We start from the raw sequence: 19,067 nt of genomic DNA, 5'->3' as shown, positions 1-19,067 counted from the left end.
GGCTTTCTGGACTTCTTCTCGCATGTTTCCCATGGAGAAGGACTACTCTAATTTGAGGAGCGTTCTCCAGTACCCTGGCAGTTCCCAAGTATGGAGACACGTGGATAGTTCTACTCTCCTGATTGGATTCTTTCTTCAATGGGAAGACACTTTTAAAAATGGGTGCCTGAAGCAATCCAGCAGGAACAGTCAGAAGCACCCTAAATGGAATTTCGAGGAGCTTTTTGGACTAGGACACCCTCCGGGGACTCTTGATGCTACATGGTGAGATCTGTTTCATAAGAGAGTGATTTGAATGACTGAATCTTTGTTTGACATTGACTTAAAAAAAAATGCTGTACACAGCCATGATTTCTAGAGACATCCAGAAACAATCCAAAAAATTGTTTTTTCCCTCCTTTGATTTCTCTTTTACGTCTTGACATGAATCTGAAACGTTTAATCCTGAAAACTGTATGAGTTATGGGTGGGGCAGATAGTGCAATGATTATGTTAATTATTCTCATGCCTAAGGCTTCTACCGTGGTTCTTCTGTTTACCTTTCCTCATTTTATTGAGTTTAAACTGTTTAAACAACCTTAAAATCATACTAGAAATGACTTCCAATTATAATGGAGTTATCAATTATAGTAAACTTCTAATCTGCTACAAGTTTTGTTTGACAAGTAAGTGAATTTCAGCTGTCAAGTCTTCACATGAAAAAGCATCTACTCAAATGAAAATTTCTGGAAATGCATTTGGACCCCTGTTCTCTGACATCGCCCACAAGATGGAATGACTACAACGCACCCCCGGAAACCAATGATGTGACCTGGCACGACCTGAAGAAACAGATTCACAGACTCCAAAGCTCACTCTCTACAGAAAAGCAGAATTCCGGTGGCCGACATTCCCCATCAAGACAGACGCACAGCGTTTCATCCCTTGGCATTTTCTTCTGTGGTCAGCTACTTTGGACTGACACCTCCATCGGACTTACTGGTATACGCTGCTGTGTTTCTCAAAGACTAACTTCAGCCACAGCCTTGGGACTTTATAGGCCATGTTCCCTCACCTGCAGGCTCTGTTCCCAGAGACAGAAAACTCCCCCTCCTTATTAGGTTATGCCCACAGAGGCAGGAAACGCCCTTTGAGGCAAGAGATGCCCACAGAGGCATGAAGCACCCCCAGAGGCAATTGATACCCCCAGAAGCAAGAAATGCCCTTTTGCCTGCTAGGTCTTTCCCTTTGAGGCAGAAAATACCCCCTCAGGCCTCCCCGTGGCATCACACTGGTTATTGCTGCTCACCTATTTTGTTTTCCATGTCTTATGCCAGTTCTTTTGAAAATACCTGTATGATATAGGTTTCTGTTCACCCCTACACTGCTATTCCCCTGACAGAGATGAAGCCTTTTACAGACATTGACCCAGTTATATATGGCCATAAAGTAAGAGAGAGATGTTGGGGAATTGTGAAGATGTGGTTGAGCTTGGAAGGGCTTGAGCTTGAGAGGTGTGTCAATCCTGTTAGTCTCTCTCTCCACGGAGAGGTTGAGCAAGGAGGGACAGTAGAATCCCAAAAAGGTGTGCCTCTTATCAGTCTCCCTGCCTCACAAAGTGCCCCACAATCCCGATACTATGGCCATTAGTTAAAAAGAAAGGGGAAATTGTTGGTATCTTCTAATTCTGCTTTTAAAAACCCCTTCTGTTTCATTTGGTTTAAATCCCCCCTGCTTAACACTGCATTCTATTTACATAACCACTGTATTCTATTTACATAACCACTGCCGTCTATTTACATAAATCACTTTTACATTTACATAAAGCACCACCTTCCCTCCAGGGCATTGGTGGTTTAGTGGTAGAATTCTCACCTGCTCCACCCCCTCTCCTTGTCACACCCTGATTTTCACCAGTCACTTTTCTTTCCACCCTCTCTGCATCACATCCTGTTCACACCCTACTTGGGAAGTATATATGAAGATAACATTGTTCGTTTTAGTTATTTGGTTGTTAGTCTAGCTTGGTATAGATTGCACTGCATCCTGCATGAATAAAGAGATACTTCGTACAGCCCAGCCACGAGTCCCGGGTCGTCTGTCTCCTCTCGCGAAGCTAGACCGACATCCACTTACTGTGAGGACAGTGCTTATCGTCTCTGTGAATAAGTGTCACACAGTAATATGAACGTGTCCGTGTATCTCATACTTAACTATTGTGACTATGTCTCCAACCACACCTACTTGTAGTAATTGTATCTCTGTGCTTAAGGACAGTAAATGAATCCTTTGTACATGTCCATGCCTACATGCACAGACACACATAGAGACAGCTTCTGTGCAGAACCCTGGGACTCTGCCGTAGATTAACTGCCTCTTTAGGGACCCTGCTTCCGTATCCTGTTACAGTGTGAGTGGCAGGCCAAAGACTACAATGTAGAAACTTGGAAGACATGCAGTTCAGTCTTAGAAAGCATCCCATTTATTTTTGCTTTCTTTCTAGCCAGAGGCAGAGAAGAGGAAAGGCAGAGAGAGAGGGGGGGAGGGGGAGGGGAAGGGGAAGAGGGAGAGGGAGAAAGAGAGAGAGGCCAGGCTGGGAGTGGTCCTGGGCGTGCTCCTGGGAGAGAGCACAAGGTCCCTTGAGCTGCTTTTCAGCCCAACATCTAGCTTGTTGCCGGGGCTTTCATATTAGCTGTAAGGATGATAGATGTACCTTCCCGAGTTGAGACAGTCACTCTCTGCTCCTGCAGTGCCGAGAAAAGTTACCCTGACTCGTTAATGATTTCTATTCAATGCTCCTCCCCAAATTACATAGCCATAATGTGTGGGTTTTACTTTTTGTTCATATGACATATTATATTAATTGATTTACCAGTTTTTCAAGCCTAAACTAATTTTTTAGACTACTAACTGTGGCTATTAATTTGCCTCTTATCCTACCGAGGAATTCACATGTATTGTCCTGAGAGATAGTAATGGTCTGTGTTTCCCTTTCTCGTAATTGCCTTGTCAGATTTTTTTATTAGGATAATACTGTCCTTATGAAATTATCTAGGAAGGGCTCTTATTTTCTACTTCTATTTTATGGATTACATCACTGATGAAATTATCTAGGAAGGGCTCTTATTTTCTGCTTCTATTTTATGGATTACATCACTGATATTATTTCTGCTCCATTTTAACTAAATCTAGCATTTAAAATATAACTGGATATTTATTTTGACAAATGCAATATAATCTTACACTAGTTAATCTCTATACATTTTGTTAGTTTGTTAGTTTATCTCCAACATTTTGGGAAATTTTCACAGTTTTTGAGGGAGTGTAAGAATGTTTGAAGTCTGTCCTCAGCAAACCTTAATTCTACAACAGAGTCATGCTTACTCTGGTAACACTGCTGAACATCCCTCTACAAAACTTTCTGGACTGGGATGTGCCTCAGGGGACAGAGCAGTAGGCCATCAAGCACTGGGTCCTTGGTTCAGTCCCCGGGACTGCGTGTGCTGGAGTGATGCCTGGTGTTATGTCCCTCTGCCCTCCCTCTCCTTGATAAATAAAAAGGACTGCAGGCATGCTACCCTGAACGTCTTCCATCTCACCTAATGAAAAGATGAATCTGAAAAACATACACTCACTTGCTCTTGCCGTGTGTGTGTGTGTGTGTGTGTGTGTGTGTGTGTGTGTGTGTGTGTGTGTGTGTGTGATATTCCATCCGAAGAAGCTGGCTAAGGACTTGGAGACCTGATGATGATGGCAAATAAGCCAACACATACACACTCACACACACTAACACACTCACACACACTCACACACACACACACTCACATAAACACTCACACACACTCACAAACGCTCACACACACACACTCACACACACTCACTCACACACACTCACACTCACACAATCACACACACACTCACACACTCACACACATTCACACACTCACTTACACACACTCACACACTCACTCACACACACTCACACACACACACACTCACTCACATACACACACTCCCATAAACACATACTCACACACACACTCACACACACTCACTCACACACACTCACACACACACACTCACACACACTCACTCACACACACAATCACACACAAACACACACACTCACACACACACTCACACTCACTCACACACACTCACACACTCACTCACACACTCCCACACCACACACACACTCACACAAACACTCATACACACACTCACACACACTCACTCACACTCACCCACACACTCACTCACACACAGTCACACACTCTCACACACTCACACACACTCAGACACAGACACACACTCACACACACACACACACTCACACACATACTCACACTCACACACACACTCTCTCACACACTGTCACACACTCACACACTCACACACACACACACACACTCACTCACATATACACACTCCCACAAACACATACTCACACATACATACTCACACAAACACTCAAACACACACTCACATACACACTCACACACACTACACACACTCACACACACTCACACACATACTCACACACACACACTCACACTCACTCACACACTCACACACACACTCACACACACAGACACACACACTCACACACACACACTCACACACTCCCACACTCACACACACACTCACATACACACACTCCCATAAACACATACTCACACACACTCACACACACACTCGCACACACACTCACACACACACACACTCATGCACACTCCCACAAACACACACACTCACACACACACTCACACACACACTCACACACACTCACACAAACTCACACAAACTCACACACTCACACACACACTCACACACACACACTCACTCACACACAGTCACACACTCACACACACTCAGACACAGACACACACTCACACACACACTCACACACACTCACACACTCTCACACTCACACACATACTCACACACTCTCACACACACACACTCACACACACTCTCTCACACACTCTCACACACACTCACACACACACACTCACTCACATACACACACTCCCACAAACACATACTCACACACACACACTCACACACACACATTCACTCACACACTCACTCACACTCACCCACACACTCACTCACACATACACTCACACACAGTCACACACTCTCACACACTCATACACACTCAGACACACATACACACACACTCACTCACACTCACACACACTCACACACACTCACACACACACTCACACTCACTCACACTCACACACACTCACACACACTCACACACAGACACACACTCACACACACTACACACACTCACACACACTCACACACACACTCACACACACACTCACACACACTCACACACTCACACACACACTCACACTCACACACACAGACGCACACACTCACACACACACACTCACACACTCACACACTCCCATACTCACACACACACTCACATACACACACTCCCATAAACACATACTCACACACACTCACACACACACTCGCACACACACTCACACACACACACTCATGCACACTCCCACAAACACACACACTCACACACACACTCACACACACTCACACACACTCACACACACACTCACACACACACACACTCACCCACACACTCACTCACACATACACTCACACACACTCACACACTCACACACACTCAGACACAGACACACACTCACACACACACACACTCACACACACTCACACACACACTCACACACTCTCACACACACACACTCACACACACTCACAAACACACTCACTCACATACACACACTCCCACAAACACATACTCACACACACACACTCACACACACACTCACACACACTCACACACACACACTCACACTCACCCACACACTCACTCACACATACACTCACACACAGTCACACACTCTCACACACTCATACACACTCAGACACACACACTCACACACACACTCACACACACACACACTCACACACACTCACACACACACACTCACACACTCTCACACACACACTCACACACACACACTCACACAGAGACACACTCACACACTCACACACACACACACACACTCACACACACTACACATACTCACACACACACACACACACTCACACACTCACACACTCACACACACTCACACACTCACACACACTCACACACTCACACACACACACACTCACACACTCACACACACTCACACACACTCACACACTCACACACACACTCACACACTCACACACACACACACTCACACACTCACACACTCACACACTCACACACACTCACACACACTCACACACACACACACACTCACACACACACTCACGCACACTCACGCACACACACTCGCACACACACTCACACACACACTCTTACACACACACACACTCTTACACACACACACACTCACACACTCTCACACACACTCACACACACACGCACACACACTTACACACACACTCACACACACACTCTTACACACACACACTCTTACACACTCACACTCACACACACTCACACACACTCACACACACACTCACACACACACTCACACTCACACACACACACTCACATACACACTCACACACACACTCACACACACACTCACACACACACTCACACACACTCACATACTCACACACACACACACTCACACACACTCACACACACTCACACACACTCACACACTCACACACACACACACACACACACTCTCACTCATGCACACACACACACACTCACACAACACTCACACACACACTCACACACACTCACACACACTCACACACACACACATTCACACACACTCACACACACTCACACACACACTCACACACACACTCACACACACACACACACTCACACACACACACACTCACACACACACTCACACACACTCACACACACACTCACACACACTCACACACACACTCACACACACACACACTGCGATCACTTTGCAGGTGGTTGCTGTTAGACCTTTGAAAAGTTACCTGCCGAAATAAGAACAGGAAAAGGAGAGATTTTAGCCCAAACTCCTTCATTCTCTGAGGGTTGTGTGCATGCGAGTGTGTGTTCCCGCTTCTGAACATTAACATTCCCTTTTGTTCTGAGTAGGTGACTTCAACATTTTGGGCATAGCAGATTTGCTGGTGATAAGATCTCTCTGTCTGGCTTGAAAACAAGATGCATCTTTCTCTTTTAAAGATTCTTTTTTTCCAAATGAGAATTATAACTTGGTCTTTTTCTTTTAGCGCTGGATATTTCAGGGCTCTCTTGCTACTTCTGTGGTTCTGACAAGTTTTCTGAGGGTCAGGAGGTAGCTCATTGGATGGAGTGCAGACCCTAGCGTGTTTGATACTCTGGGCTCAGTCCCTCCCCTCACATGGAAACAGCACCACGGAGAGTCCACGCATGGTGGAGTGACACTCTCGCAATCTTGTCCCTTCTCCCCGTTTTTATATTGATTACAGAGAACTCACGAACAGGGGGTGCACTCGGTTGAGTGTATGTATGTTACCATGCATCAGGACGAGCAGGGATGAAGCTTTACCAGCGGTGAGACCGGGCTGCAGGTGTCACTCTGCCTACCTCCCCTACCCCTCGGTTCTCTCCATTCTGCCTAATACAAATAGAGAAGAAAGGAAAGGAAGGAAGGAAGGAAGGAAGGAAGGAAGGAAGGAAGGAAGGAAGGAAGGAGGGAAGGAAGGAAGAAAAAAGAGGGAGGGAAGAAGGAGGAAGGAAAAGGAGAAAGGAAGAGAGAAAAGAAAGAAAGAAAGAAAGAAAGAAAGAAAGAAAGAAAGAAAGAAAGAAAGAAAGAAAGAGGAAGGAAGGAAGGAAGGAAGGAAGGAAGGAAGGAAGGAAGGAAGGAAGGGAAGAAGGGAGGACGGGAGGAAGGGAGGAAGGGGGAAGGGCCACCGGGTGAGGTGGATCAGCTGTGCAGGCACCAAGCCCCAGTTATAACCCTGGTGGCAATTAAGGAAAAAGAACAAAGTATGGGGTGTGAGAGTGGTCGAGCTGTTTCTGCGTGTGCAAAGCCCTGGGTCCTTTCCGTCTCTCTCCTGAGAAGTAACGATTGGCGTAGGCAGCAGAGCTCAAGAGGCTCTTCACGTGCTCAGCGCAGGTGCTGTGGTATCCTTCCCTCTCCCCTCCTTGTCTTTCTTCTAAGTCCTCTCTTGATAACTCATGTTTATTGAATTTAACTGTATTAGTGATTTAATGCTGATTTAAAAAATTACAAGATGACAGGGGTACCGCTCCACACTGCTCCCACTACCCAAGGTCTGAATCCCCAATCCCTCCGTCAGAAACTACACAAGTTCTCCCAAGGTTGCAGACATGTGCTGACTATTATTTCTGCAAACATCCATATGATTACATTTAAATATCCAACATGGTTTAAATGAAATTCCTTTTCCTCTACCTTGATGAGAACAGTGGCTTCAGGAGAATCCTTGATGGCTGGCAGTGTACAGACCTGGGTGACTCAGGTAGAGTCACCTGCCCACTGCTTCTCAGTGGGGAACAGATGACTGTGCTGCAGGTCTCATCCAGTTATCTCTGGGCTTAATTGTCCTTCAGAAAGTGACATTTCAGGTGTCTCCTGAGATGGGGGTTTGCACTGGAAACACTGACCCCACTGCAGATGTGTTGAGGCAAAGCAAACAGTTTGCCAACTTACTGCCTCTGCTTCAACATTTGCTCTCACAGACCAGCTACTTCACAAGGATGCTGAGCCGGGTAGGGAGGGAGTTTCCTGTCTGTTTATCTGAGACATTCTGGACCCTAGATACAGCAGAGTTGAGTTACTGCATTCATAGACTCTGGCAGTGTGACTACGAGCCCCTGTCTTGCCCAAAGTCAGGCCCCTTTGGAAGCTGCTGCTGGAACCTTCCTTTCATTAGCGGTTCATGTACATTTATGAAGCATCAGGCAGGTAAACGTGTCCATCCATATTATATAATAGAGCTTACAGAAACCCACTAAGTAGGTATTTGCTAGTTTGCTTATAGTCACGTTCTGAGATTTATTCATTTGTTTACTTATTTATTTGGAAAAGAGGGAGAAGCACTGGGCAACTGTTCTGCTCTGACATATGCAACAGCAGGACAGAACCAGGGGCCTCAATCTTGTGAGTCTTGTGGTCTTCTACCATTGAGCCATGGTCCGTTTCTGGTAATCTTTATAAAACCACTACCAGCCGGGAGATGCATTCTTTTGTGATTCTGTGTCTGCCATTGCACCAAAGCTGACAGTGAACTATGTGAATTGGCACAGGTCCTTGGAATGTCCTCTCCCTGGACTTGCTCTCTGTTCTCACACCTCCTCCTAGAAGACGTCAGCTCTCCAGCCACAACCTCATGTTGCCTCCGTGAGCACCCAGGTCTTCCGGCAGCAAACCTGGCATAAGACTGCAGACTTGGCTGTGTTTCATCAGTGCCCTTACAGTTCACCTGTTTTCTTCAAAAGATATTCCAAGAGAGTAATACAAAGGTTACTTTGTGACTTTGCTAAACTAACCCATGCACTTCATTGGTAAGCATGGTTTTCAGTATTGGATAAACATCACCATTATCTGGAGAGATTAAAAGTGATTGTGCATGGGTTTCAACCTATACATAGATATTAATTACGTGAAGGCATTATCTAGGCATCGTGCTTTAAATCACAAATCAGGTGTGATGTTGGCAAAATACCCACGCACTTCCCATTGAATGCTGAAGCCAAATCCCTAACACCATGGTCTTCAGAGGCAGACAAGTTGAGCCAGTGCCCCACTCGGAGAGTCGAGATTCATGGACATGGACGGGTCTTGTGCTCTGATGAAAGTGACCCCAGAAGTTTCATTGACCTTTGCACCGTGTGAGGAGGACACACACACACACACACACACACACACACACACACACACACACCACCTATGAACGAGGAATCAGACCTGCCCCAAACCCTGAATCTGCTGGCTTCTGGAGCCTGAGATTCCTCATGTTCCAAACTGAGAAGCCAGTGTCTGTGCAGTGTGTTAGCCAGAGACGACCACTGTTTCCTGCTGGAGCACCCGAAATTCATGACACAATGATTCCAACTGACCTTTAAGCTGACAACCACAGACATTTTGCAGAGCACCTCAAAGTCAAATGATGGAATGACGGTTATTTTGATTTCTTAATTAGCCTAGATGTTAATGAACTGAATTAATTGGATTTAAAGGTAAAGAGTATCCAAACAGATCAGAAACAGAAATCCAGCTTTTCATTGCCTGGAGAAAATTCACCTAAGTTCTACAAGATAGCTCATCTGGGAAGGTGCTGGATTGTCTGCTGAAGCTCACAGTCTCCAGTACTCACTCTGCTTTGGCTAATGCAGTAAGCCTGCTACATGGGTGCCGGGTTAGTTTCTCGGGTGTTTCTTCCTGGGCACGTGCTCTCTCTGTTGGAGAGAACTCGACCGGAGCCAACCTGGGCTGCTGCTTACTCAGCGACACGGGAGAGAGACCAGGAACTTGTGGCTGAGTGGGAACGCAATGCAATGCCTTTATTGATCAGAGACAATGCCGTTATATAGCTCTTTAACCAAAAGTGTCAAGTGGGAACCCAATGCAATGCCTTTATTGATCAGAGACAATGCCGTTATATAGCTCTTTAACCAGAAGTGTCAAGTGGGAAAAGGAAATGGCTAGGAGAGGGGGTGGAGAAAAGAGCGTGAAGGTAGCAAGCTTCCATAGCAGCTGTTGCGAAGGTTCTAACCAGTGGGATTAACCAAGACCTGCAGGCAGGGTGGGTCTCTGGCAAAACAATGATGATGTAAATAGACCACAGCATAAGCAATGCAGGGGAGCTGGCGGAATGCCCAACACATGGGAGATTCAAGCCTTTAAGACATTTTGCAGAACCATTATGTTCTCTCAACTTCCAAATTAACTTCTTAAAACGATGCTTTACAAAATCGTAGTGACAATAACTCATTCTGTTAGAAGTTCTGTCCAAGAAGAATAGTTATATTTAGTTTATTATGCTAAGTATCCACAAAAGCTGAACAGAATATCTACAGCTGTTTGGGGGCTGGATAATTTTATTTGTCCCGGTCTCTGAGAGTGTTCTCCAGATCACTGGTGGGGTAAATAAAGCCCAAGGGGAGGATGATAATTTTCTGCACAACAGGAGCAGAGTTTGAAGTCAGGACTACTAAGCAGATGGGGTTTCAGCAACAGGTTAATAGAGGCACAACACAGTGAAGAAGCTCACAACTGCCCTGAGATGCTCTTAGGTCCTGGAGAAGTCTCTAAGTTTGTCAGCCCAGAGCAAGAACAGGAGCCGAAAATCTGAGCATGCGATGAAGTTATCGAGCCCCACTGTTGAGGATGCCTGGGGCCAGTTCTCTATTTCAGTGGGTGTTCTGAAAGGCCAAACCATCCAAGAAAGGACCCCATGCTAACTAGGTAGAACTCAATGGGCTCATCTGAACTGAGTCTGAAAATACATCTTGACATGATCAAACTGATAAATAGGTAGTTTACTATCTGCCAAAACAACTTTCTATAAAAGAATACAGGATAATTCCGAGAGGGAAGATGACGCCAGCATCTTCATTTGGTCAGGTGAAGATCATGCCAGCGTGCACAGGAGTAGAGGGAAAGGTTTGGGTTTTCTTTGCTAAGTATTAGGCGTTGAGATACAGGGCAGATTGTGAAGACAGCACCTGCTTTTTCCAAAAACACACACGTCTTCACAATCTACCCCATATCTCAGCTGTTTCCCATCACAAATACCAGTGTTCACACACACGCACACACACACACACACACACACACACACACACATACACACTTACCTAATTTAGACTGAACTAATCTACTGTAAACTATAACTACCCTCTACTTATTAGAGAACTTTTGGCATATAAATATATTTTTATTCTAGTATTTCAAAGATATGTAGTTATTCAGATGGTAAATAATATTAGTGTTATATGCAGTTTCCATGTGATAAACTTTAAAGCAAATATGTGGTCAAATCAAGTAGTTGACATGCAGAACATGAACTCTGAATTCTCATTCTTCCTAGTTCTAAAAACTGCGAAGCTAGTTAGTCAGCTCAGTAAACTCTAATGGAATATCTACTATATATATTTGGCAGTGTGGTACCGGACCCTTCTAGCTGTAGGAGGCAGGTGGGGAGAATCAAGATCCTAATTTTAGAGTAGATTAATGACTTGGAAAGTATCAGAGTGTTAAATGAAGCATTCTAATGAATGAACATGAGGTGATCTCTACTCCCATTAAGTTGACTAGTTGGATCAATGAAACCATCACTACCCCAGATAATTTAGAAATAAAAAGAAATGATTGGAAATTTTTTCCATAATCAGAAATTATAAGCTATGTGAAACATTAAAAGAACTAAACCAATTTAATCAAAAGGAATGTTGGCCATACCTGAGGTCATAATTGATCAAAAAAAGAAATTGGAAAGTAGCCTGAGTCATGTTCCAACTACTTGACAGAGTCAGGGAGAATGGCAGGGGAGGAAGGACATCTCCTGAGACAGGACAGAGTCAGGGAGAATAGCAGGGGAGGAAGGACATGTCCTGAGACAGGACAGAGTCAGGGAGAATGGCAGGGGAGGAAGGACATGTCCTGAGACAGGACAGAGTCAGGGAGAATGGCAGGGGAGGAAGGACATGTCCTGAGACAGGACAGAGTCAGGGAGAATGGCAGGGGAGGAAGGACATGTCCTGAGACAGGACAGAGTCAGGGAGAATGGCAGGGGAGGAAGGACATGTCCTGAGACAGGACAGAGTCAGGGAGAATGGCAGGGGAGGAAGGACATCTCCTGAGACAGGACAGAGTCAGGGAGAATGGCAGGGGAGGAAGGACATGTCCTGAGACAGGACAGGTAGGTGCCCTGGGGGTGATCAGATGAGGCCAGTAGAAGCTGGCTAAGCAACTACCTGGGTGTGTGCCAAGGTGGGCAGAAGTCTGGGTGAGTGGTGCCTAGCGGGTGACAAAAGCCACGGGTCTGATTTGAAGGTGGAGTTCAGTTCTGGCATAGAATTAAGAGCTAACTCTTTTTATTTATTTATTTATTATTTATTCCCTTTTGTTGCCCTTGTTGTTTTATTGTTGTAATTATGAATAATGTTGTTGTTGTTGGATAGGACAGAGAGAAATGGAGAGATGAGGGGAAGACAGAGGGAGAGAGAGAAAGACAGACACCTGCAGACCTGCTTCCCAGCCTGTGAAGCGACCCCCTGCAGGTGGGGAGCCGGGGGCTTGAACCGGGACCCTTATGCCGGTCCTTGCGCTTTGTGCCACCTGCATTTAACCCACTGTGCTACCACCCGACTCCCAAAGAGCTAATTCTTAAAGAGAAAATATACTCTGAGCTAATGAGAAACATCTCCTATAGGGAATGCTGCCTCCTCAGTAAGTTGTCTGCTCCGTGGCTCTAGGCAGCCATGTGCCTTTCTAACTCCCTAGAAGTACGTGGAGATGCATGGAGGCTGTTGAGTTGGCCTCTGCATGGCAGATCTGGAGCCAGACTGTGCCCATGCCCAGAATCTATGCTAGTTAGCAGAAAGATAACTGCATCCCACAGACTGTCCTCTGTAGTTTCTGAGTTCAGTTCCTGCCTCCGTAGGCCATAGCCATCCTCTGCTTCTCTTTGATTAGTAAGTCTGTAACATGATTTCTGTAGAATGAAGCAATTTTAAAAAGAAAAAAGAAAAATAAGCTAGTTGATAAAACCAAGACAAACACAGTTTTGAAGGATGTGAAGTTTGTAGACAAGAACAGAGACTTTGAGTGACAGTCTCAGACTAGGTATAACACACTTTTTAATTGCTATACAATAAACTAATTAGCCTTTTAAAAGCCACCATATCTGAAATATTTAATTTTCCTAGGTATTAGATTAGTAGGGTTTTTAGGATTCAGTAAAGATAGCATGTTTGTGGGCTAGGTGGTGGCACACCTGGTTGAATGACCATGTTACAATGTGCAAGGGCCCGGGTTTGAGCCCCTACGGGGGAAAGCTTTGCAAGTGGTGAAGCAGGGCTACAGGTGTCTCTCTGTCTCTCTCCCTCTCTTTCTCCCACTTCCCTCTCAATTTCTTGATGTCTCTATCAAATAAATAAATAAAGATAATAAGAAGGGTTTCTTCTACTTAAAAAAATTTTTGTGATATTTATTCCCTTTTGTTGCCATTATTATTAATATTGTTGTAGTTATTGATGATAGAAGAAGAAGAAGTTATTGATGTCATTGTTATTGGGTAGGACAGAGAGAAACTCAAAGAGGAAGGGAAGACAGATATGGGGAGAGAAAGACAATCACCTACAGACCTGCTTCACCACGTGTGTAATAAATACCCTGCAGGTAGGGAGCCAGGGGCTCGAACCAACATCTTTACACCGGTCCTTGTGCTTTGCACCATGTGCTGTGCACTTAACCTGCTGCGCTACAGCCCGACTCCATGTAAGAAGGGTTTTTAAAAGGTACTGTGTTTGTACTATCACACACCCAAGGCCCTTTACCCCATCTCTTTTCTCCTTCCCATAACCCTTTGGTGCAATAGGCCACACACCCAGTTTGACCGAATATCTTCCCTTCTTCTTCTTCTAGCGTTTTCCCTTCTTCCGTAGCCAGTCAACAGCATCAGGTTGAGCCTGATGTCAAGTTTCGAGACCTCCTTTGAATCTGGAGAGGCGGCAGTCGTTGACTATGTGGGTCATAGTCTGTCTGGAGCCGCAGGGGCAGTTCGGGTCGTCTCTGGATCCCCAGCGATGGAACATAGCGGCACACCGGCCATGGCCTGTTCCATAGTGATTGAGGAGGGCCCAGTCATAACGTGCTAGGTCAAAGCCGGGTTGCAGACCGAGTAGCTCAGGGATGGAGACCGCTGGAGAGACCGCTGAGTAGACTAAGGTGATTATTGGATTAGTCTTGTTTCGTGGTCTGCAAGTCTGAGCACAAGCACATAAGACTTCAGTGTGGAATTATGTGATTGATGCATAGACTAAGTTACAGTGAGTTTAATACCAACCACTCAGGTGTTCATTTCTATTGATTTAACATATTTTGGAAGAAGGTCATATATTTCGGTCACAGGTAAAACAAAAAATACAATTCTACCTCTGTTAGTGTCTGTAAAACCACTTTTTAATCACCATCCAGTCTTAAGCAGCAGAGTCCTTGAATGCTTGGGTAAGTGGTGCTGAAGACAGTGTGAGTGGCTGGTAACAAACACAGGGCCTGGGACGAGAGCGTTTCCCGACCATTCCTGATTAATGTCCCTCCTCGCGTGAACCTGACTATATTATAGGTTCTCCTGGGATCTAATTTTCTCCACCGGCAAAATGGGAGTAATAAATAGTACGTGCTAATTAGGTTTTTATGAGACAAAAAATTTACATAGGTGAATTATGTAGTAGTTAGTGCCTGGCGTATAATGAGCACTATATATTTTTATTATTGTTACTATTATTGTCACTGTTATTATTTTACTTGTTTATATTATTGGGTCTACAGAACCTTTTTTTTTTTTTGTCTCTGCCAACTTAGATGACTTCTTTCAGACAGAGAGAAAACAGGAGGGAAAGACAGCATGGTACTGCAGTTTCCCTCAGTGTGGTGGGCAGAGTGAGGCCTGGGTTGCACACGCAGAGTGGGCCCCAAATCCCAGTGGGCTATCTGGCCATCCGCGAGGCCTTCTTTCTTCAAGCCTCGTTGTGCAGACCTGCCGAGGTCTCGACTTCATCCTTCTTAGCACACGCCAACTTCTTCACCCGTTCCTGTCGCACAGGCCTGGGCACAAACAAGCCTTCGGGCTCCTGCCGTAGAGTCCAAGGCTGACTTGCTCTCGTTCTCTGCGACGACCACAGTCCCCCTGGGAGCTGGGACACTCCCGACCCCACCCCCGGCCCAGGCGTTTTCACAGCCACTCAGTGCTCAACTATCCTGCTGAATAGAAGCACCTTTGAGACCTGTGAGGGTGGACTGTGATTCACCTGTCAGGGTTGCAGGGGACCATGAGAACTGGACCAGTGGCCAGGGGGTGGCACAGGGCTCAGCACTCAGGCTACCAAACTCAAGCACCTGGATTTGAGCCGCAGTCCCCACGGGCGGGGGACGCTTCACAAGTGGTAAAGCAGATCTGCAGGTGTCTCTTTTCCTCGTTCAATTTCACTCTGTACTATCAAATAATGAATAAATAGAGACCTTTAAAAAGAGCTAGATTAAAGTCAGTAGGCTCCTGAGTCCTTGTACGCAGAGCAATGGCATACAGGCTTGATCAAGGCCCATGTCATGTCCTCTCTGATACAAGCAAGATATGAATTCTGTGATGACCATGCTTGAGACTGAGGCCCGTGTGCGCACCTTCCCAGAGAAGGAAGCTCTGCTTATGCATTTACTGTACTATCTACTGGGATCTACGCATCAGTGTACCAGTTTTGTGACAATGGCTTACTTTGGGAGTTGTTTTCACTTTCTGTTGATTTTTTTCCCTGTTAAATATTTTAATTTATTTTAGTGAGAGACAGAGAATAAGATATGAAGGGGCTGGGTGGCAATGCACCTGACTGAGCACACATTACAGTGCGTAAGGACCTGGGTTCAAGAGGCCAGTCCTGCAGGAGGAAGCTTTGCCAGTGGTGAAGCAGGGCTGCAGGTGTCTCTCTGTCTTTCTCCCTCTCTCTCTCCCACCCTTTCCTCCTACCCTCTCGATTCTTGGCTGTCTTTATCTAAAAATTAAAGATAATTTTAAAACACTAGCTAGCAGTGGTTTTTTTTTTTAAAGAGAATAAGATATTGAATACATAGTAAAGACCTAGCAAGTTTTTTTTTTATTTATTGATTTAATAATTGTTGACAGGACTGTAGCATAAGAGGGGTACAATTCCATACAGTTCCACGACCAAAGTTCCATGCCCCATCCCCTCCATTAGGAGCTTCCATAGTCTTTGTCCCTCTGGGAGCAGGGACCCAGGGTCATTATGGGGAGCAGAAGGTGGGAGTTCTGGCTTCTGTCATTGCTTCTCCACTGGGCATGGGCTTTGGCAGGTGGATCCACACCCCCAGCCTGTGTCTGTCTGTCCCTAGTGGGGCAGGGCTCTGGGGAGGGGAGGCTTCAGGACACACTGGTGAGGGCGTCTGCCCAGGGAAGTCAGGTTGGCATCATGGTAGCATCTGCAACTTGGTGGCTGAAAAGCATTAAGATATAAATCAGAACAAATTGTTTAATAATCAGGAACTAATGGTAAAAGTAGAACAGATAAGATTTGAGGTCTCCCCCAATCTTCATCTGCACTATTCTAGCCTTTGAGCTCTTGATTAGTCAACAATTTTTATGGCTTTGTATGTTAACTCTTTTTTCAGCCACCAGGTTCCAGATGCTACCATGATGCCAACCTGATCCCTGGGCAGACGACCCCACCCATGTGTCCTGGAGCTCCACTTCCCCAGAGTCCTGCCCCACTAGGGAAAGAGAGAGACAGACTGGGAGTGTGGATCCACCTGTCAATACCCATGTTCAGCGGGGAAGCAATGACAGAAGCCAGACCTTCCACCTTCTGCATCCCACAACGACACTGGGTCCATGCTCCCAGAGGGATAAAGAATGGGAAAGCTGTCAGGGGAGGGGGTGGGATACGGAGTTCTGGGGGTGGGAATTGCGTGGTTTTTGTCAGTGTTTCCTTTTCATAAATAAAAATTAAAAAAGAAGATTTGGGGTCTCCATGAGACCTATTAGCAAGATTTTTAATCATTAGACTATGAAGTGTTCTGGGTATCACTTCGGGACACTTTGTTTCCGTGCAGCAATCAGCTAGGTGAGGACACATGCGAAGTGCTTGTGCATGGTGATGCCTCAGCTCGCACAAGTGCAGCGCTTAGTTGCGGCGCTGGATGCAGCCAGGGCCTTGCGCCGCTGTACTGTCTGTGGATCTGTCTGTGGATGTAGTACTGCTGTGACACTGGTGCTCTGTCTCACCTGACTGTGTGTAGGAACAGGTTTACGGACCTGCAGGACTGACAACTGAATAAACAAAGCTTTTTATTCATTAGCTTCATTTGTTTTTCTCTTAACAAATAGTCAGCACTTACTCTAGTGACTCAGAAATGAGTGCAGGCTTTACAAGCTCTGCAGAAAGTAAGGCGCACACAGGGGCAGCATCAAGCTATCAAGGGAGGGGATCTGGAGGTGGGAACTGTGAGAAGTTGTACCCCTCTTATCCTATGGTTTTGTCAATGTTTCCTTTTTATAAATAAAAAATTTAAAGAAGTGAAGCAGAATTCTGGCCTTTTCCTCTCTCTTTCTAAATAAAATAAAATAAAATAACCCCCATTTATGCACTATGTCTTGTGTTGTTTATAAGCGATTGCCTTCCCTTGGCTGCTTTTAGTAAAACCATAGCTTCTCTCTACGGTTTCCTTTCTCAAGCCTTTGCTGGTAGCATCAGCAAACATGGAAGCCAAGAAATGTCTGTAGAACAATTGATAATTCCCACCAAAAAAAGACTTGCCATTTTAAACAATAAATGATTCAATATTTTTTATGTTGCTTTGAAAATATTTGATGTGAAAGTATTAAAATTCAGATGTTACAGTTGGAGATGAGAAAGGAAAATGTGGACTCGACCCTGTAACCTATGCTGGTACAGATACAGCAGTGACTACTGGTTGCGATGGAGCCGTTTAGGTGACAACTCCAAATATCATGATTTTGGAAAAGTGCGAAATGAACAGGTCAGTACAACAAATGAAGAGTCAGCACAGATTGTACACAGAGTTCTTGACCATACTATAAGGCACAGCCAGGGCTCATGCTTGTCTCTACTCCCTCTTCTTCTTGGGAATTCGGAATATTCTTGGCCTCTCGAGTATAAGAGTGTGTTATACTCATTTAAATAAAATAGTCTATGAAAATGTAGCTTGTTCTCTCTCTCTCTGATGTTGTAAATTTGGAAAATGTGTGTTTAGATGGAAGAAGAGAGGAAGTCTGAATCCCAGAGTGGAAGGGAATCTGCCCGCTCCTTCTGCCAGCCCACTTTCCTTGAACATGAATAATAAATTTATTTTGTGAAAAGCCACTGG

Source organism: Erinaceus europaeus, chromosome 16 (genome assembly GCF_950295315.1).
Source record: "Erinaceus europaeus chromosome 16, mEriEur2.1, whole genome shotgun sequence".
In the NCBI taxonomy this organism is placed as follows: domain Eukaryota; kingdom Metazoa; phylum Chordata; class Mammalia; order Eulipotyphla; family Erinaceidae; genus Erinaceus; species Erinaceus europaeus.
The sequence above is the reverse complement of the archived record's forward strand: the minus strand, read 5'-3'. Positions refer to the sequence as shown.